This window comes from Phascolarctos cinereus, unplaced genomic scaffold (assembly GCF_003287225.1).
Source record: "Phascolarctos cinereus isolate Bilbo 61053 unplaced genomic scaffold, phaCin_HiC Scaffold_2;HRSCAF=192, whole genome shotgun sequence".
In the NCBI taxonomy this organism is placed as follows: Eukaryota; Metazoa; Chordata; class Mammalia; order Diprotodontia; family Phascolarctidae; genus Phascolarctos; species Phascolarctos cinereus.
In genome coordinates, this window is record NW_027555625.1 from 214,692,153 (window position 1) to 214,714,583 (window position 22,431).

A 22,431-nucleotide genomic window follows, 5' to 3' on the forward strand; every position below is an offset into this window, starting at 1 on the left:
TACCTGGCATGTAGTAGGTGCTTAATAAATGTTCACTGACAATTGGCATTAGTCCCATTCTGATGCCCTATCACGGAACAGAGGTGACTTTAGATTATTAAAATCTATGCCCAGTAGAACATAAACCCAAATGGGTCATCTAGAGTTAGAAAGTCTTCAGTAACAGGCCTGATTATGGATTGTGTTTGTCCTCTGAGGACCAACAGAGCTAAGTTCAGAGAACCTCATTACCAGTTTGGTTACAGAGAGATGTCTAGAAGCCTTTGTGTGAAGTGGTACAGAGGTTATCATGTATGTCACCGGAGGCAGCTGTCAGAGGGATGAAATTGTGGATTTTTGAAGAACTGACATAGCAGTAAACCCATTGTCCAGGAACTAAAGGACACGTAACTTTTATTTGGGCTGGCTTTTGTTGGCTGCCTTTTGTTTGAAGACTTATGGCCTCAACTATAGACAAAAGAGCTGTTAGCTTATCATTTGTAAGGAAGGCTTTCTAATTAGTGAGTGTACCTCATCAGATGGGAGCAGAAAGCCTAGCAGATAGCCCTGAACAGTGGAAGCCAGAATATGATTGCAAAAGGAAGCTTAGCAACCACAGAAACATGGTGGCTATGCCCAGAAGGGAGAACCATGATGATCCCATTAGAGGACATTAGGTGTCCTCTAGTGTTAGAAGTCTGTGTTCCCTTGGGCTCCTACATGTGTGCCTGCTATGTATGTTCCTTGGTACAGAGGCATATAGATTTCTGGCGTGTACCCACTTATATGTTTCCTCCATATGTACTCCCTAGTCATATGTATTCTCTCTCTGTGTATCCTCTTCCAGTGGCGATGTGGTGATCCATGGGAGAGTATACCATATGTGTCCAAAGAGGATTTTTTCTTGTCAATTATTTGTTATGCTTTTGGACTAGATTTTGTTTGAACAAATGTGCACTCTGCCTAGCTAGTAAAAGTAGACTCATCAGCAAGAGTTCATGAACCATTGTTCTAAGTAGATTCTGACTCACACAATGACGTGGACTTGTGGTAACTTATTTGGAGAATGGGGTGCCCCAGGTGGTATCTCATCTGTGCCAAAGAAAATCCATCCCCCCCCCAAAAAAAAAAACCCTGACAGAATGGTCAGTGGAGGAAGAGGCAGCAGATAAGGTTGGAAATTCTATGAGAGAAAGCATTGGCTGGGTAGCAAGTGGGTAGATGGAGAGGAGAGAACATCAAGAATGAGTAAGAAACAATTTTTGGATCCAATAAAGAGTAAATTGCAATTGAACAGAGGAAAAGATACTAGTGCCTGAGGAAATTGGGCCTGGAGTCGGAAATACCTGAGTTCAAATCTAGCCTGAGACACTTACAAGGTGAGGCATGTGACCCAGGGTAAGTCTTTTAACCTCTTTCTGCTTCAGCTTCCTCTACTGTAAAATGGGGATAAGAAGAGCACCTGCCACCAAGGGTGTTGTGAGGATCAAATGAGATAATATTTGTAAAGTGCTTAGCCCAGGAGCAGGGTAGGTATTTAATTAGTAGGTGTATTAAACAGGTGTTTAATGAATATTTATTTCTTTCCTTCCATCTCTCTAATCTTCAGAGCCTGTTTATATCGCAGCCCCCTCAGATTTGCTCCTGATCTTCCTGCCCAGCCAGGCTGTGAGGGTCCTCGATTTATAGCCTAGTGTGATTCTAGTCTCTTTCGTTGTAGTGTCCTGTTGTTTTACGATGTGTTGAGAACACTCCTGGCAAGAAAACACTCTGTGTACAAGTATTTTATTATTGCCTTATTGGTGATCTGTCAGGCCAGAGGATGTGTGTAAACTGATAGATCTAGTAAATTTCTGTACTCCCACCCTACCCCCAACTTGTGTTTTTTATGACCTTTCAGGAAAAATTCCAACTAGGGGAAAAGCCATGATTTTTAGAATGAAGCCTGAGCTGAATCTTGAAATGTCCCACTGTCTTTTTTTTAATTTAATTTTTAAAATTTTAATTCAGTTCAATTTTTTAAAGATTCATTATTTATTTTTAGTTTTCAACATTCACTTCCACAAGATTTTGAGTTCCAAATTTTTTCCCCATCTCATCCCTACCCCAACCCCAAGACAGTGTGCATTCTGAATACCCTTTCCCCTAATCTGCCCTCCCTTCTGTCTCCCCTCCACCTTTCTCTTATCCCCTTCCTCTTCTATTTTCCTGTAGGGCAGGATAGATTTCTGTACCCCATTGCCTGTATATCTTATTTCCTAGTTGCATGTGAAAACAATTATTTAACATTTGTTTTTAAAACTTTGGGTTCCAAATTTTCTCCCTTCCTCCCTCTCCACCCACCCTCATTGAGAAGGCAAGCAACTGGATACAGGTTATACATGTGTAGTCATGCAAAACACTTCCATAGTAGTCATGCTGTGGAAAACTATATTTCCCTTCATCTTATCCCCACCCCCTGTTTATTCTATTCTCTCTTTTGACCCTGTCCCTCCTCAGAAGTGTTTACTTCTGATTACCCCCTCCCCCAATCTGCCCTCCCCTCTATGATTTCCCCCCTCTCTCTCTTATTCCCTTACCCCCTATTTTCCTGTAGGGTAAGATAGCTTTCCATACCCAATTGAGTATGTATGTTATTCACTCCTTAAGTCAAATCTGATGAGAGTAAGATTTACTCATTCTCTCTCTCCTTCCCCTTCTCCCCTTCACTGTAAAAGATTTTTCTTACCTCTTTTATGTGTTATAATTTAACCCCATTCTACCTCTCCTTTCTCCTTCTCCCAGTACCATCTTCTGCCTTGGAACTGTGAGGAGGATTCTTTCTCCACCACCAGTACAAGCTCCACCACGCCAGCACTCCTCCTCACCCTAGGACCGCCACCCAGAACTGTGACCCGGATCCAAACACAAGCAAAGCAAGAGAATCCTGCCTCAGCACCAGCAAAGAGATCCCTACAATCTCCCTCTGATTGGCCACTCGATTCCCTTTCAGTCTGTGGGCTGAGAGCTCCAGAAGCAGACGCCTCCCTGGGGCTGCACCAAGACTGGGGCTGGGACTTAGCTTCTCTCTCACTGAGGTCATAGACTTTTCCTACTGACCTTCTAAGTTGTCTTTGGTGTTTGTGGGTTGAGAAGTCTGGAAACTGCCAGAGCTGCCCATGATTCAGTCGTCTGAGGCCTGCTCCAGGTTTGCTAAGGCCTGGTCTTTGCCTGTATGCCCACGCTGAACTATGTTTCTCTTCCAGCCCAGCACGATAGACCTTTCTACTCAACCATCCAGGTTGTCTTGGGCTGGAAATTTGTTTCACTCTGTCTTTTTGTGGGATCTGCTGCTCTAGAATTTGCTTAGAGCCATTTTTTACAGGTATTTGGAGGGGTTTGGGAGAGAGCTCAAGCAAGTCACTGCTTTTACTTCACCATCTTGGCTCTGGTCCCTTCCCCCCCCCCATCCCACAGTCATACCAACAGGATCCAGTCCCATCAAGGGTCTCAAAATCAAAATGGGGAAAGGAAACTTTCCCATGTGACCCATTGCACAGTATATGAAAAATGCTCTGGAACTCTTCCAGGACACCCTGGATAAGGGGAAAGAGCTGGATCAAAATGGTAGTTGGCTGCAGGTCCATTTCTAGGGTGTTCAGAGGCGCCAGAGGGCAGGAAGTAGGTTGGGCTTGGACTGAGCCAGTCTTTGTGTGGCAAAGGGTGAGTGGAGTGAGTCCAAGGAGCTTGCATTTGTTGCTGGCAGGCAGCATAATCTAACAGGACTGGGGACAAGGTCTTTCTGCCATGAGTCATTGCTGGTAAAAGAAGGGTGTTCCTGTGGGTTTATGTCTACAGTGGCTGGGGTTCAAATAGAGCTTGTACAAGAATTAGAGGAATGAACAATTTGAACCAGTTCAGGCTAGACCTGTTCACTAGAATTATACCACTGAAGCCCATTCTCAATGTCCTGTCTTTAGGGACAAAAGCATCTAGGTGGTGAAATGGATGGATGGAGTGTTGGGCCTGGAGTCAGGAAGAACTGAGTTTAAATCCAGTTTCAGATCCTTACCAACTGTGTGACCCTAGGCAAGTCACTTAACTTCAGTTTGCCTTAGCCTCCTTAACTAAAATGGAGATAACAATAGTACCTACCTCCCAGGATTGTTATGAGGATCAGATGAGATGATCTTTGTACGGCACTTAACCTCTCTCCTTTCCTCCTTCCTTCCTTCTTTTTCTTTCTTAAAATAACACTTCCTTTTCTTGGAATGATATCTGGTCTCTTTTCTTCTTTTCTAAGTCCTACCCTTTCTTTGAGACTCTGGTCAAATCTAATTTCCTCTAAAGATTCCTTTCATTCTGCCCAGTCCCCAGTGATCCCTGCCTCATACACTCTATTACCATATTACTGTATTGCTTGTTGTCCTTATTTTGAAATAGTCTCTCTGCCTCACATCGCTATTCAACCTTGTCTATGCATCTTTTGTCTCCTCAAGGAGACTATTAAAATGTCCTAAGTGTTCTCCCCCTTTTGATGGCCAGTACATATGGTAGGTACTTAACAATGAAGAATAAGCTTGGTTTAGATAGGAAAAAAAAATGAGTGGCAAGCATGGAACAAGTCAAGAAGAAAAAGTTTTCGTTCTGAAGCCTGGATACAGTTGGAGACTTCCATGAATATCTGGAAACCACTGAGCTTATGGGCTGGAAAGTGGCGCTGGGACTCCCAAGGTGACACCTCTACAATGTTTATTTTGGTGTCTCTTGCTCAGAAAGGCTCGTGTTGGGGCCTGCTGGGCCCCTACTTCTCAGGAAATATTCAAAGCTGACTTCTTCCAGATGGTTCAGAGAGCTAAGAGGGGGTACTACCAGTTTCAATGGAGGAGAATGTGGGATGATTTTTAAATAATGTCCTCTCTTTGACTACAGATTTAGTGGGCTATTTGCTTGTAGAATGGTGGTGGGATGAGGAAGAGGGTTAAGTCTGGAGTTAGAGGTCTTTAAATGTGCAATGATGTCTTCTGAGACCTTAAATGGTCAATGCTGGGGAGTTATAGACAGAGCAGAGGGGCTATATGTAAGGGAAAGGATGAACTAAGCCCTGGTGACAGGTACAGGTGTATCTATTGTTTAGTTGTTTCTGTCATGTCTGACTCTTCATGACCCCATTTGGGGATTTCCTGGCAAAGATACTGGAATTGTTTTCCATTTCCTTCTTCAGCTCATTTTACAGATGTGGAAACTGAGACAAACTGGGTTAAGTGACTTGCCCAGGGTCACAGAACTAGTAAGTATCTGAGACCAGATTTGATGAGTCTTCTTGACTCCAGGCTTGGCATTCTATCTGCTGCGCCACTTAGCTGGTGCAGTATACCTAGGCCTAATTTTATTGCTGTTATTTGCTAGGTTGAGGAAGGTTTCTAGTTATGCTGTAGTCCAGGCAGCTTGTGAGGTCAGGAAACCTGCTAAGGGACCAACCAGCTCATCGAGTTAAAAGAGAAATAGAAATCAGTCTAGTCAGAAACATCTCCACCTGCTGGTTACTGACCCATAATACCAGGACTAGACAAGCCTTTTCATCCTAGGGATATTTTGATGATAGAAGCACGTTTTTTCAGAGTTTCAAGTCAAGCTCTTCCACAGAGTAGTGTAGTAGGCAAGCAGCTTAGACCCTCTGAGTCTCAGTTTCCCCATGTGAAAAGGGACTAACAATACCTGAAGTATCTATTTTATAGGTGAATCTCCAATGGGATAATGAAGGCAAAGCATTTTTCAAACTTTAACACGCTGTGTAATTATGTCAATTATTATTGTTGTTTTTATGATTCACGGAAATGAAAAGTGGACCAGAAACTGGAAGACAAACTGAACTTCTCTCAGTCTTTTTTCATCTGTAAAAAGAGAATCATGATATTGACATTGTTTGCCTCATATAACAATACCTCATGATTTAGCTTCATTATATTCATTTTAATTCAATTCAATAAGAAATTAGAAAGTTAGGAAAAGGTGTAGGTTTTAGGGAAGAGATTATAAATTCTCCTGGGGGCATGTTGATTTGGAAGTGCCTGAGGAATATGTAGGTGGAGCTGTCCAGCAGATAGTTGGTGATATGGGATTGCAACTGAAGACAGTGCTGGAAATATATGGATATTTAAATATATAAAGATATATAGATTAGACAGTTATCTGGATAGAGATGATAAATGAATCTACAAGAGCTGGAGACTTCTGAAAGAGATGGAGGAGAGACAAGAGGGCTCAGGACTGAGCTCTGGGTACAGCCATACAAAAGGAAAGGGCATAGATGTTAATTGAGCAAAGGATTCTGAAAAGGAATAGTCATACATAGAAGGAGAACCAGGAGAAAACACTGTCACATTTAGAGAGGAGAATATCTAGGAAGCCTATTAACAGGATCAAAAGTTGCAGAGATGTCAAAAAGGATGAAGCTTGAGAAAAGGGTTGAGAAATCATTGGTAACCTTGGAAAGAGCAGTTTCTGTTGAGTAGTAGAATTGGAACCAGATTGTAAGAGGCTAAGAAGTAGGGAGGAGGTGAGGAATTTGAGGCAATGAGTATAGGCAACTTTTTTTTTCCCCTCTAGGAGTTAGGTCGTGAAATATAGGAAAGATAGAAGATGATACTTTTTATAGGATGTCAGGGTCAATTTGTTGTAGGCTAAGCTTTACTCAGGCTAGTCTGCTCCTTTATATTCAGAAATGGGATGAAATGAGACACTTGCAGTCCACCTAGCAGTTAACAAAGAGAGATTATTTAGCTTTAATAGGGAAAGGATATTTTGCCAGGATACAGCATTGATTCAGTTTGGCATAACTTTCCTGCCTACAATGAATCCGTTGGTAAAACACTATACTCAGATAACCCTGTGGAGGATTTATCAGAGGAGGACAAGAGGATCAATCAATCAATCAATCAATATTTATTAATTGCCTACTGTGTGCAGGCACTGTACTAAGTTCATGATGAGGATGAGAAGATCTGAATAATTCATAAAGGATAATATCCAAAAGAAAGCCAATAATAAAGCCCATGGCTTTAAGTGTCTGTATGCAGATGCACAAAGTGTGGATAATGAAGGTGATCTAGAGCTCCTAATTCAAGGAGACAAATTCAACCTCATTGTTATCACTGAGATTTGGTGAGATTAGACACTTAATTGGAGTAGGACCATGGAAGAATATCATTAATGGAGACCATCAGGGGCCTGCCCTTGTCAATGTGCTGGTGAGCATTTTTGTCAATGACTTAGTATTGGTGGCACTCTCATCAAATTTGCAAATGACTTGAAACTGGGGTGAAGGGATAAAAAGGAGAGGTAACTAATGTCCTAGAGTTGTAAGATTCTAGAGATTTCTATGTTAGAATTTAAATCAGATGAAATTTAATTGGGATAGATGCAAAGTTATATTTAGCTTTAAAAATTCAGCTTCATAAGAACAAAAATAATTAAAATATGGCTAGACAACAGCCTATGTGAAAAAATGAAGGGATAGGAGCATAGAGTGGGGAAGGAGTTGACTATAAATTAAAAATCAGTCAACAGTGTGATTTGGCAAAGATGATGAACTTGGCCAAAAAGATGAACGTGATATCTAGGCTGGATTAGAGGAAGAATAGTATAGAAGATGACAGAGGTGAAGTCTTACTGTGCCTTGTCCTGGTCAGGTCACACCTGGAATATTATGTTCAATATGGGGCACCAAATCCTAGGAAAGGCATTGATAAACTGAGCGTCCAGAGGAGATCAGCCAGGATGGCAGAAGGATCACTAACCAGTTAGTCAACAAGCATCTGTTGAGTGCTTACTATATGCCAGACATAGTAGAATACAAATAGAAATACACACTAATGTGAATAGAAGGATAGCCTCTGCACTCAAGGAATTTACATTCTCATAAGGGAAGTAAACACCAAAAAGAAAGCTGAAAGGGGAGGGCAAAAGGACCCAGCTTTGGAGCATTATAGAAGTCTGGAGGAAAGCCTAGAGAGGAATGAGATATAGCTGTCCTAGGTGCCCTCCTTAAAAGGAGGTTCTGGGAGAAGCTATTCAACCAGAAGTAGAGGCTGCAGAGAATATTTCTAACGTATGAATTCCAGGAGACAGCTGGAGAATGGAGAAAAATCTAAATCTTAGAGTGGAAAGAGACCTTATAGGTCATCAACTCTTCCCTTCCCTCTATTTTCTAGGTAAATAAACTGAGGCCCCAGACAAGGTAAGTCACTTGTTCAGGGTCACATAGCTAGTATTTGAGATGGGATTTTGAACTGAGGTTTTCCTGAGTCCATTGCTGTATCTGTGGCATCATGAGACTGGTACATGAGGATCAGTTAAAGAGATGACTCTGGGGAGACATGAGAACTGTCTTCAAATAGTTTGAAAGACTATTACATAGAATGATGATTAGACCTATCATCTTTGGGCCCAGAAGAAAAAATAACAAAGAGAAGTTGTACAAAAGCATATTGTGTTCAATGAGATCCACAAAGCATTCATTAAGTACCTCCTAGGAAGACAATGATAATATATTTCTAGGGCCTCTGAATACAAAGGAAAAAACAAAAAAAAATTTGTTCCTGCCCTCAATGTGAGAAAAAAACCTTTCTAACAAGTAAAGCTGTCCAAAACTGAACTGATTTACCTGGGGAGGTAGTGAGGTCACTAACATTGGAGGTTTTTAAACAGAGGCTGGACAATCAATCACCTTCTGAGAATGTTGTAGCAAGGATTCTCATTCAGGTATGGGTTGGACTTAGTTGTGTGCTGATTTTCTTCCCATCCCTGGAGATTTTTGATTCTGTAAGGCCAAATGCACAGTTTCCTCAGTAACAAAAAAAAGGGGGAATTTCAAGTTGGAATATGGTTACAGAATTTCAGTCATGGTTTAAATGACTGGCCTATACCCATGATAATAGCCCTATACTGTTTGGCTTCAAGCCACAATATATTTTTTATTTATCCTTATATTTTTATTTATTTATATATTTTTATATATTTATGTATCATTTATCCTTATATTTTTATCTCTGACATTCATTCATTTATCTTAAACTCAATATGTCCCCAATCCCCCCAAACTCTCCCCACCTCCTACCTTCCTTATTCCTGTAGAGGGCAACACTAGTCCTCCCAGTCCCTCAGGATTGCAACCTAGGTGTTATCCTGGATTCCTCACCTTCTATATCCAAGCAGTTGCCAAGGTGTGTCAATTTCACCCTTGTAACATCTCTCAAACACACCCCTTTCTCTCCTATGACAAGGCCCCTCTCTAGGGCAAGCCATCATCACTTCACTCCTGGTCTATTACAATAGCCTGCTGGTGGATTTGCCTGCCTCAAGTCTCTCCCTACTTCAATCCATCTTCCATTCAGCCACTAAACTGATTTTCCTAAAGCATAGGTCTGATAATGTCACTTCTCCCGCTTCTCCCAATTCCAGGGGCTTCCTATGACCTCTAGGAGCAAATATAAAATGCTTTTTGGCATTCAAAGCCCTTCATAACCTGGCCTTCTCCTACCTTTCTAGTCTTATTATGCCTTGCTCCCCAATATGCACTTCAGTTCAGTGACACTTGCCTCCTGGCTGTCGCATAATCAAGACACTCTGTATCTTGGCTCTGGCCATTCTCTTTGGCTGTCTCCCATGCCTGGAACTCTTTCTGTCCTCCACCCTGACTACTGACCTCCCTGGCTTCCTTCAAGTCCCAGCTGAAACCCTACCTTCTATAGGAAGGCTTCCCCAACCCGTCTTAATTCCAATGCTTTCCTTCTGTTAATTATTTCCTATTTAACTTGTATACACAGTCAATCCTCAATTTTCATGGGAGTAATGTTCCTAGAAGAATGCACGAAAGTGAAAAATGCAAATGTTGATACATTGAACCTATAGGAAACAGGGGCCTAGGTTCCTGTGACTGCCCTAAAACTGTAATCTTTTGCTAGAGATTGCTGAAAATACATTTTTTCTGCATGCAGTTCTTTATAACAAAACATTTTTTCTGATAATCTGCACCATGAAATAACTCACAAAAGCAGTAAACAAAATAAAATTGGTAACATGTAAAACATTTTTCTTGTAATAATTCCCCAGAATTCTGTGAACTTTTGTGCTAACATCTTAATTAAAACAAAACCAAACCAAACATTGATATCAAACAATATTTACTTTTCATAACACACGATACTGTATAGCAAATAAAATTCTTAAAACATTTTTCAACCTGAAACTTACCTTCTCCTGTGTCAGATAGTGGTGTGGAGGCATTGTACTATATACTATATTGCTGTAAACCTCTCTTCCTTGGCTACCCTTTGAAAACCAAGGGAGAGATGCTGGGATCTTAGTTGCTGCTGTCAGAAGATGACAAGACTGGTGAGATCTTGACATTGCCTTTGACATTCTGTCCTTCATGGCTGGTGGATGGCACTGGAGGTCATGAAGGATGTTATCAGCTTAAAATAATCCATTATCAAATAGCCATATGAAAAAAAAATACTCTAAAGCATTATTGATTAGAGAAATACAAATTAAAACAACTTTGAGGTAACATCTCACACCTGTCAGATTGGTTAAAATGATAGAAGGGGAAAATGACAAATGTTGGAGGGAATGTAGAAAAATTGGGATACTAAAAACACTGTTGGTGGAATTGTGAACTGATCTGACCATTTTGGAGAGCAATTCGGAATTATGCCCTAAAAATTATAAAACTCTGTATACCCTTTGACCCAGCAATAGCACTAATAGGTCTATTTCCTAAGTTGATCAGGGAAAAAGGAAAAGAACCCATATGTTCTAAAATGTATGTAGCATTTCTCTTTGTGGAAATTGAGGGGATGTTTATTGGGGAAAGGCTAAGTTAGTTGTGGCATATGATTGTAATGGAATATTACTGTGCTGTAAGAAATGATGAGCAGGTTGAATTGTAGAAAAACATGGAAAGACTTGCATGAAATAAGTCTGAGTGAAACGAGCAGAACCAAGAAAATGTTGTATACAGTAACAGCAATATTGTTTGAAGACTAACTGTGAATGATTAAGCTATTCTGAATGAAATTAACATTCAAATTAACTCTGAAGGACTTAATGAAGGAAAATGCTATCTACCTCCAGAGAAAGAACTGATATATGGAAATGTGTATTATGTGGTTCCACAGACACACACACACACATACATACATACACATATATGTATATATATATACTCCAAATATTGGTCTTTTCTAATGTGGGATTGGGAGAGAGGGATGGAGACAACTCAGGACTCAAAATATTACAAGATAAATAAATAAAATAAGTATAAAGAATAAAGAGGAAATTGAGGTTGAAAATAAAATAAAAGAAATTGTTTAAAAAATCTGTCAGTGACATTTGCTTCATGTGTTGTTTTGAGGTCCTTAAAAGTCTCAAAGAATAGGAGCGTGGCAATGAAATGCCTGGTAGGATACTAGCTGCTCCACAAACTTATGAACATTTTTTTCTCTACTATGCTTAGCCCTGAATGTGCATGTTTGCCAATGCAGAAGTGAAAATGAGGTTACTAATAAAATCATGCAAATGCTTGAAATCTGGAAAGTTTAAAGTGTGAATGTTGAAGATTCACTGTAGCTTGCTTTGTATATATTTGTTTGCATGTTGTCTCCCCCATTAGATTGTAAGCTCCTTGAGGAGAGGGACTATATTTTGCTTCTTTTTGTATCCCCAGCACTTAGCATAAATGTTTATTGATTGATTATTAAGCACCTACTATGTACTAGACACCATAGTAAGTACTGGGAATATACACACAAAAATTAAACAGTTTCTGCCTGTTAGGAGTTTATATTCTTTTGGTGGAAACAACATGTACATATTTAAGTGAATACAAAATATATACAAAATAATTTCAGAGGAGAGGTAGTAGCAATTAGGGACATTAGGAAAGGCCACTTTTAGTCAATGGAGCTTGAGTTGAGTTTTGAGAGAAGCTGGGGATTCTAAGTGAGGGAGATAAGGGAGGAGAATGGTCCAGGTATAGGGGACAGAACATTCAAAGGCACAGAGATAGGGGCAGGCATATCATGTATAAGAAACAGTAGGTAGGCCCAGTCACCCAAAGTCCATACAAAGTTAAAAATCTTCAGTTGGGGCCAGGGTCATGCCAGGTTTTCATGTTAGGCACAGCCCAATTTAACCATGCCCTGCCACAGACCTCCATCTCCAGGTTCCTGTAAATCAGGAATGTAGAAGGAATAGTCTACCTTAGCTACAAGGAATATTCATCATTTGGGGAAGCTGGAGAAGAGATAGACCCACTCAGATACCACTCTTCCCCCCCCCCACCCCAGGTTCAAACTAACCAACAAAAGTAATGGGTAGGAAGATGTCAGCACAAGGGGGACTAACTTTATGGTAGGTGACCCAAGGTCAAATCCTTTTTTTTCTTTAGTAGAGGCAGGGCTCATTCTATTTCCCCAAAATCTAGAAGAAAAGAATAAAGGTAGTCTTGGGAAAAAAGAAAAAAAAGTTTGGAGTGACTCACGAAAAGCAGATTGTAATGAGGTTAGCAAATAGATCCAAGACAAATGACATTGTATCTAAAAGGAAGGTTATGTTTGTTTTCCAACAGGCTATAATTGTCAAATATTCACAAGTATGAAGGTTTTCTGTCCAGAGAGCTGCTCGGTTACAAATTCCAGCGGTAGGGCATACTCCAGATTACAACAATGAGTTGTAACAAGAAAGGGACACCACAAAAACAGAGGGTAGCTAAGGTGTAACCCACAAGCCTGATGTGAAAGAAGTTGAAGTGAGAATGAGAAATACTTTTCAGGACAAAATGATATGAATTCTTCTCTGCCTTAAGTGATAAAAGCTCTGTGTGGTGAAAACTGAACTTGTAGATTATTTAGAGCAACCATAACCACTTAACATTCCCTCCACTAAAGTCATAGTCCAAAGAGATGAGAAAATGCACCTCTGTCCCTTCTTTTCATCGGTGGGAGATTATATGTGGAACATTGTGTGTACTGTTTGTGTTAGTTTTGTCGACCTACATTTTTTTCTGCTTTGTAATGCAGACCTGGCTGTGCCCCCAGGGGTCATAGGATCCTAGTGTTCTAGAGCTATGAGGAATCTCAGGAATCATTTAGTTCAACCTCTTCATTTTACACAAGAGGAAACTGAGACCCAAGTGACTTTCCCAAGTTAGTGTCAAAGACATGATCTGAATCTGGATCCAATGACTCTAGAGTCTGAGCCTTTTCCATCAAGGAAGACTAGGGTAATCCAGATACCTACCCATTATTTGAGGTATTTATCCAATATCTTTAAATTTTGTGGTCTTGTTCTTGAAATTGGACAGAATTCTGGAAAGAAGAAGGAAGCTTTGGTAGTTGGCTTCAGGGGAGTTTCCATACAGAGCTGATGGAGAATGGGGTACAGGAGCACAGAGGACATGATGGAGAACAGCAGATGGATGGTGAAAATGATTGAATTTGGAGGTGATGATAAGTTGACATCTTTGTATTAGGTAGGAGGATGAAAAAGTGACCCTCTTTTTCTCCTTTTCTCCCTGGAGTGAAAATTGAATTTCAATCCCTTCACTTACTGTCCCTTCTTGGCTGCTTCATCTAGCAATGGAATTTAATTTTGTCTTTTTAATTGTATGTGTATCTCACCCACTTGAAAGTAATTCACATTAAGAAAGAACACTTCTTCGTTGACTCAGTCAATCAAAGCCAAATGTGAAAAGGACCTGTATACCTATGTGAATCAATCAAAGTCATTGTGTGAAAGACTTGGTCATGACCTTAGAAATTTGTATAAAAGAAAGGATCTATGTCAGGGTAGAAATTCTGGAGAAGTGAAGAAGTTGGAGCAAGTGTGAGTCCCAGCACACTCTGAGGAGCAAAGGTAGTGCTGAGCTATGGCAGAGAAGGAAGCTCAGAAGTAATCTAGTCCATTGCCTCTACAGCTCTCTGGAAGTAGTAGATGAAGGCTGAAGGAAATCCTAAGAGGTCACTTCTTTACCCAACTCACTCACAGCAATTGGGATTGAACTTCTAAGTTTTCATATAAAAATAAACTCTCTAAAGCAGCAGCAAAAGGAGCCATGTGGTTCTTAAGAACCACTAAATTATACCTTAGGCTTTAAATGAGCTAATTTTTGTATCAGGGTGTTAACTGTGCTTATGATGTTTAACTGATTGCTACTGTTAAAAACACTCACATAATGTTGTCCAATGAAACTGAGTTGTTTAACCTGGTTATTAAATTGTGCAGAGAGATGGAGAGAGAAGACTCTATTCATTTGTGGGGAGGAGGGGTAAAGTTTTGTGCAGGTGTTATAAAGTGCCAGAATTTCAAATTCCATCGTGTACTTTGGGGGAGAATTAAATTGGCTGGTCCTTGATGCTTTAAGTCCTATGGGATGGAGGGAATGGTAGTGGACCTTGCCCTACCATTCTATGGGCTATTGTACTGGCTTTCCAATTTCAGTCATCCAGACTCATCACTTTAAATACAAGCTTAAGGCCTCAAATACCATCTTTTCTGCACCCCCATCCATATACTGATGAACCGTATTCCTCCCAAGGCTCATTCCAATATGATCAATGAACATTTATTAAGGACCTGCCTTTAAGGAACATACACTTAATTGGGGTGAGGGGAAACCATATGTTCCCAGATCAACAAATAAAGGATACGTGTAAAATAAATGCAAAGTGAGTTGGGAAGGGTGCTAACTACAGGGAGAATTTGGAAAGGACTCTTGAAAGAGGCATTACTCAACCTGAGCCTTGAAGGGAACTAGGAATTCAAGAGTCATAAATGAGAAGGGAAAATTCCAAGTACAGGGATATATAGACTTTACAGACACAGAGAGGTGGGAAATATAAGGCGTATGGAAAATTGCAAGTAGGCCAAGTTGTACAGAAGAGGAGTGATAATATGTTAGGCTGAAAGATAAGCTGGAGCCGGATTTGGAAGTCCTTAAATGTCAAATACGCATTTTATCCTGGAGGCCACAGAAAACGGATGAAGCTTCTTGAGCATGATCAGACCAGATTCACTTATCTCCCTAAACTATTCCACTTGGCTTTTTGGAATCTTCATTCCATTATCAAAAACTCTTCTACATACTTGAACTATTCAACCATTATTCCTCCTTCCAACTCCCTTTATTCATTCATTCATTCATCTATCTATCTATCTATCTATCTATCTATCTATCTATCTATCTACCTATTTATCTATCTCTCTACTTATTTATTTATTTATCTGTCCTCTCTTCTATCTCTTTCCCCCTTCTCTTATCCCCTTCTCCCTCTATTTTCCTGTAGGGCAGGACAGACTTATATACCCCATTTCCTGTATTTCTTATTTCCCAGTAGCATGTGAAAACATTTTTTTTAAACATATGTTTTTTAAAACTTTAGGTTTCAAATCTTCTCCCTTCCTCCCTCCCTCACTGAAAAGGCAAGCAACTCAATATAGGTTATACATGTGCAGTTATGCAGAACACTTCCATAGCAGACATGTTGTGAAAAACTAACTCTATTTCCCTTAATCCTATCCTGCCCTCCCATTTATTCTATTCTTTCTTTTGACCCTGTCCCTCCTCAAAAGTATTTGCTTCTGATTATCCCCTTTCCAATCTGCCCTCCTCTCTATCATCCCCTTACTCTCTTGTCCCCTTCTCCCCCTATTTTCCTGTAGGGTAAGACACATTTCCTTACCCAATTGAATGTGTATGTTATTCCTCCTTAAGCCAAATCCTATGAGAATAAGATTCACTCATTCCTCTCACCTTCCCATTTTCTCCACTGTAAGAGCATTTTCTTTCTGTTTTTTTTGTGAGATAATTTACCCCATTCTACCACTCCCTTTCTTCTTTTCCAAATATAATCTTCTCTCATCCCTTAATTTTATTCTCCAGATATGACCCCTTCATCTTCAACTCACCCTGTGCCCTCTATGTATCTATCTACCTATATATACTTTTTTTCCTCCAACTACCCTAATACTGACAAAGGTCTCATGAGTTATAAATATCATCTTTCCATGCAGGAATGTAAACAGTTCAACCCATGATTTCTCTTTCCTGTTTCCTCTTCATGTTCCACTTGAGTCTTGTATTTGAAAGTCAAATTTTCTATTCAGCTCTGGTCTTTTCATCAAGAATGCTTGAAAGTCCTCTATTTCACTGAATGACCATTTTTTGCCCTGAAGGATTATGCTCAGTTTTGCTGGGTAGGTGATTCTTGGTTGTAATCCTATCTCTTTGCCCTCCGGAATATTATATTCATGCCCTGTGGTCCTTTAATGTAGAAGCTGCTAAATCTTGTGTTACCCTGATTGTGTTTCCACAGTACTTGAATTGTTTCTTTCTGGAAGCTTGTAATATTTTCTCCTTGACCTGGGAACTCTGGAATTTGGCTACAATATTCCTAGGAGTTTTCCTGTGGGGATCTCTTTCAGGAGGTGATTGGTGGATTCTTTCAATTTCTGTTTTGCCCTCTGGTTCTACTATATCAGGGCAGTTTTCCTTGATAATTTCTTGAAAGATGATGTCTAGGCTCTTTTTTTGATCATGGCTTTCAGATAGTCCAATAATTTTTAAATTCTCTCTCCTGGATCTATTTTCCAGGTCAGTTGTTTTTCCAATGAGATATTTCACATTCTCTTCTATTTTTTATTCTTTTGGCTTTGTTTTACAATGTCTCGATTTCTCATGAAGTCACTAGCTTCCATTCTAATTTTTAAGGAAGTATTTTCTTCAGTAATCTTTTGGACTTCCTTTTCCATTTGGCCAATTTTTTTTTAGGGTGTTCTCCTCATTGGCTTTTTGGACCTCTTTTGCTGTTTGGGTTAGGCTATTTTTTAAGGTGTTATTTTCTTCAGTATTTTTTTGGGTCTCCTTTAGCAAGCTGTTGACTTGTTTTTCATGATTTTCTTGCATCACTCTCATTTCTCTTCCCAGTTTTTCCTCTACTTCTCTTACTTGTTTCTCTAAATCCCTTTTGAGCTCTTGCAAGGCCTGGGACTGATTCATGTTTTTCTTGGAGGCTTTCGATGTAGGAGCTCTGACTTTGTTGTCTTCTTGTGGTTGTATGTTTTGATCTTTTTTGTCACTAAAGTAAGATAATATAGTCTGACTCTTTTTTTGCTGCTTGCTCATGATCCCAGCCAATTACTTGAGTTTTAAACTCTTTGTTAAGGTAAGAGTCTGCTTCCAATGTGGAGAATGTACTGTCCCAAGCTTCGGGGGGTTTGTACAGCTATTTTCAGAGATACTTGTAGGGACCTGTAAATTTTCAGTTTTTGCAAGCTGGTATGGTAAGGGGCGAGGTGTTTACTCCTTTCCTGGCCTGTGCTGTGGTCTATTAGTGACCACAAGCACTCCTTTCTGTCTTGGAACTGTGAGGAAGGTTTCCTGTCCACAGACACTACAAGCTCCACCACACCAGCGCTCCTCCTCAACCCAGGACCCCCAGTCCAGAACTGTGACCCAGATCCAGGCATGGGCAAAGCAAAAGATTCCTTCCTCAGCACCAGCAGAGAGATCCCTGCAATCCCCCTCTGATCAGCCACTTGATTCCGCCTCAGTCTGTGGGCCGGAAGCTTGGGAAGCAGCTGCCCACCCCAGTGCCATGTTCTTGGGGAACTGGAACTGAGACCCCGCCTTCCTCTCTCAGCACCGACAGAAACAGACTTTTCCCACTGACCTTCTAAGTTGTCTTTGGTGTTTGTGGATTGAGGAGTCTGGAAACCTCACAGCTGCCCGCAATTCAGTCCCCTGAGGCCTGTTCCAGGTTTGCTGTGGCCTGAGTGCCCACACTGCCCTGTGCTCAGCTCCCAGCCTGGCGCGATACACCTTTCTGATCAATCTTCCAGGTTGTCTTGGGCTGGAAATTTGTTTCACTCTGTCTTTTTGTGGGTTCTGCTGCCTTAGAATTTGTTTAGGGCCAATTTTATAGGTATTTGAAGGGGTTTGGGGCACAGCTCCTTCCAACTCCCTTTAAAAAAAGCCTGGCTCTACCCTGAGAATCCGATATCCTTTGCAACCCTATCCATTGGACTCACTTCTTCTATTCTCCTATTTCTAGCAGAATGTAACCTCTTGGAGAGCAAAGATTTTTATTTTTGTCATTGTATCCTAGCACCTAGAACAGTGTTTGGTAATGAATAAATGTTTTTTTGACTTGAATGGAACTCATAGGTTCTGGAGAAGGGAGAGCCATACTCCTTTATCCTCATTGCTGCTTCCAGACTGTTGTGATGAAAGAACCACAATTTACAAATTTGGGGTATAGATAAAATAGAAACATTTAAAAATTATTACAATTCGTGGTAGGGAGAAATCAGTTGATTGATGTGATTTTCTCTGCCAAGTGAACTCTGAATACAGTTCCCTAGTTATATCCATATCTATACTTATCACTATATATAGACACAGGTACAGACACAGACATATACTTATACAGAGTCAGTTGGGGAGTAGTAAAAATGGTGGCTATTCAGTTTGGGTCTACAATTGACCTTGGAGGCAGGGAAGAGGTTTTTTTAATCTGTCATTGATCTCTATGAAACAGAACAAGGCAACTTTGTTTTGTTCTATGGCCAGGGGAACTGCGGAAAGGCAAAAACCTAATCACATGGTGGCAGTGGAGAACATTTTACTTCTACCAACCCTTGGTGATCTCTCCTTTTTTTTTGAGATCCATGACATCTGCCTATAATACCTTTTCCCAATTTTTTTTTTGCTGTCATCCATTAACCTCCATATCATTTTCCCAGCTTTTTTAAAAATTAAAATAAATTTTTTTGTTACATTTTAAATTTCGAACTGTTTCTTTCTCTCCCTTCCCACCCTGCAATAGAGAAGATCACCATTTCACACACACACCATTATGCGTGAGCATGTGTTTGTGTGTGTATGTACAACCATGCCAGGCATGCTTCTATTTATCAGTTTTATATTGGCTCTGCCCACCCATGAACAATTAATATTTCTCCAATAATTTAAATCTGACTTTATTTGTATAAAATACTTTAATAATTATTTTCCTGTAGTTCCTGGGTTTGTCTTGGCAGGCATACTCCCAGGTATTTTATACTGTCTATGGTTATTTTAAATGGGGATATCTCTCACTATCTTTTCTTCCAGGGTTTTGTTGGTGATGCATAGAAACACTGATGATTTATGTAGGTTTATTTTATATCCCGCTATTTGTTAAAATTATTACTTTTTCAACTAGTTTTTTAGTTGTATCTCTAGGATTTTCCAAATACATCATCATATCATCTGCAAAAAGAGATAGTTTATATTATCTTGTTGCCTATTCTGATTCTTTTAATTTCTTTTTCTTCTCTTTTTGTAGCATTTCTAATACAATATTGAATAATATTGGTGATAACAACATCCTTGTTTCACTCCTGACCTTATTGGGAAGGTGTCTAGCATATTCCCATTACAAATAATGTTTGCTGATGGTTTTAAGTAGATACTTCTTATCATTTTAAGGAAAAATCCCTTTATACCTATGCTTTCAAATGTTTTTAATAGTAATGTGTGTTCATGCTGAAAAATGCTATCCATATGCAGAGAAAGAACTGATGGAGTCTGAATGCAGATCAAAGCATGCTATTTTTCACTCTGTTTTTTTCATGTTTTTCCCCCTTTTGGTTTGTGTCTTCTTTTACAACATGACTAATATAGAAATAAATTTTGCATGATTTCACATGTATAAACTATGTCAAATTGCTTACTGTCTTGGGGGGGAGTGAGGGGAGGAGGGAGAAAATTTGGAACTGAAAATTAAAAAATTGTCTTCACATAAAATTAGGAAAAAATAAAATATTACTTAAAAATAAGAATGAGTTGTATTTTGTTAAAAATGTTTTCTTCATCTATTGATATAATCATATGATTTTTGTTACTTTCATTTCTGATATGATTAATTACATTAATAGTTTTCCTTATGTTAAACCATATCTGCATTCCTGGTATAAATCCCCCTTGGTCACAATGTATAATCTTTGTCATATATTGTTGTAGTCTCCTAAATAGTATTTTATTTAGGATTTTTGCATCCATATTCATTACCGAAATTGGTCCATAATTTTCTTTTTTTGTTTTTGGTCTTCCTGGTTTAGGTATCAGTATCTTATTTGATTCATAAGAGGAGTTTGGTAGGGCTTCTTTTTTGGCTATTATTCCAAATAATTTATTTAATATTGGAATTAGTTGATCTTTAAATACTTGGTAGAATTCACTTGTAACTCCATCTGGTCCTGACGCTTTTTTCTTGGGAAGCTCATTCATGGCCTGTTTAATTTATTTTTCTAAAGTAGGTTTATTTAGATATTCTATTCCTCTTCTGTTAATCTAGGAAGCTTATATTTTTGTAAATATTCTACCGTTTCATTTAATTTGTTAAATTTATTGGCATATATTTGGGTAATTGCTTTGATTTCATCTTCATTAGTGGTATATTTACCCTTTTCATTTTTGATACTAGTGATTTGGTTTTGTTCTTTCTTTTTAAACATCATATTAACCAATAGCTTATTTACTTTATTGTTTTTCCCCATAAAACCAACTCCTAGTTTTACTTATTAATTCAATGGTTTTCTTACATTCAGTTTTATTAATCTCACCTTTAATTTTTAGCACTTCCAACTTGGCATTTAATTGGGGATTTAAACATTTTTTCTAGTTTTTAAAATTGTATATCCAATTTATTGGGTTGCTCTCTCTATTTTATTGATATAGGCAGTTAGAGATATAAATTTTCTTCTGATTATAGCTTTTGCTGCATCCCATAGGTTTCGGTATATTGTCTCATTATTATTCTCTTTAATAAAATTATTTATTGTTTCTATGACTTGTTATTTAAGCCACTAATTCTTTAAGATTAAGTTATTTAGTCTCCTATTAATTTTTAATCTGTGTTTCCATGTTCCCTTATTAAATATAATTTTTATTGCATTACAATCTGAAAAAGATGCATTTAATAGTTCTGCTTTTCTGCATTTACCTATAAAATTTTTATGCCTTAATATATGGTCAATTTTTGTAAAGGTATCATGTACCACTGAGAAAATGGTATATTCCTTTCTATTCCCATTCAATTCTCTAGAGATATCTATCATATCTAACTGATCTAAGATTCTATTCATTCCCTTAACTTCTTTTTTTATTTATTTTTTGGTTAAATTTATCTAGTTTTGAGAGGGGAAGGTTAAAGTCCCCCTCTATAGTCTTGCTATCTATTTCCACCTGTAATTAATTTAGCTTTTCCTTTAACAATTTGAATGCTATAGCAATTGGTGCATGTAAGTTTAGTATTGATATTACTTCATTATCTATGGTACCTTTTATCATAATGTAGTTTCCCTGTTTATCTTTTAATTAAGTGTATTTTAGCTTTAACTTTGTCTGAGATCATAATTTTTTTTACCTCAGCTGAAGCATAATAAATTCTACTCCAGCCCTTTATTTTAACCCTGTGTATATCTCTCATTTTTCCCCCCCCAGCTTATTAATACAGTATTTATTTGTCTTCCTTTTGTCAAACCCTGAGCCCATGGCTTTCCCCAGGGATGCCTGGTAATATGGAGGAGGAGGTATATACACAGGCTGGAAGAGACTTGGAAGGACGATGAGGAGAAACGTTCAGAAACATTGGAGGATAGAAATGGCTCCATCACCTGGCAAAAAAAAAAAATGAGGAAAGCCACCATCAGATAAAAGAGCTCCATGGCCTCAGATAGGGCAAAGCCCAGGGTGGCGCAGGAAAAGAGCTGCTGCTTCAGGGAGGGGTTCCTGGCCTAACCAACGATGAGACTTTCAAACACAGTCCCAATCCCAGCTCCAAAGCTAGCCCCCATGAACTGGGCTGCTCTGTCAATATCCCTTGAGATGGCTCTAGTTTGGTATCCCTACCTGGGGACAAGGGACTTGATGCTACCAAATGCTGAGGTTCTCATCTGTCTGAACCTCTGGCCGTTTTAGCACCACTGCAGATAACGATCCACTCAGCAGCTGAGAGCTACTCCTCACAAGGGCAGGCGTAGAGATGAACTTGATGTAGGTATACATTCTCAGGGGCAGAGGGGCAAAGCTGAAGAGCTGCCAGCAGAGCAGAGGAGAGAGAGGGGCTGTATGTCTCATTTTTAAATGTGTTTCTTGTAAATAGCATATTGTCAGAATGTGATTTTTTGATTCATTCTCCTATCCATTTCTGTTTTATGGGTGAGTTCAACCAATTCACATTCAAAGTCATAAATACTAGTTGTGTATTTCCTTCCATCCTATTTTTCCTATTAGCCTTCTCACCCTCTTTTTTTTTGCCCTATCCCTCCTCACATGTCTCATTTACTTCTAACCACTATCTCCCTAATCTGCACCCTTTTAAAGAATCCCTCCCTGGGACCCCAGGTATCCTTTCCCTTTTAAACACT

General features: G+C 39.2%; 1 pseudogene; it reads right to left on the reverse strand.

Annotated features, from left to right (window-relative positions):
• Positions 1-18,178: 18,178 nt before the first annotated feature.
• Positions 18,179-22,069, reverse strand: LOC110198186 (ATP synthase F(0) complex subunit C2, mitochondrial pseudogene; annotated as a pseudogene).
• Positions 22,070-22,431: the final 362 nt, after the last annotated feature.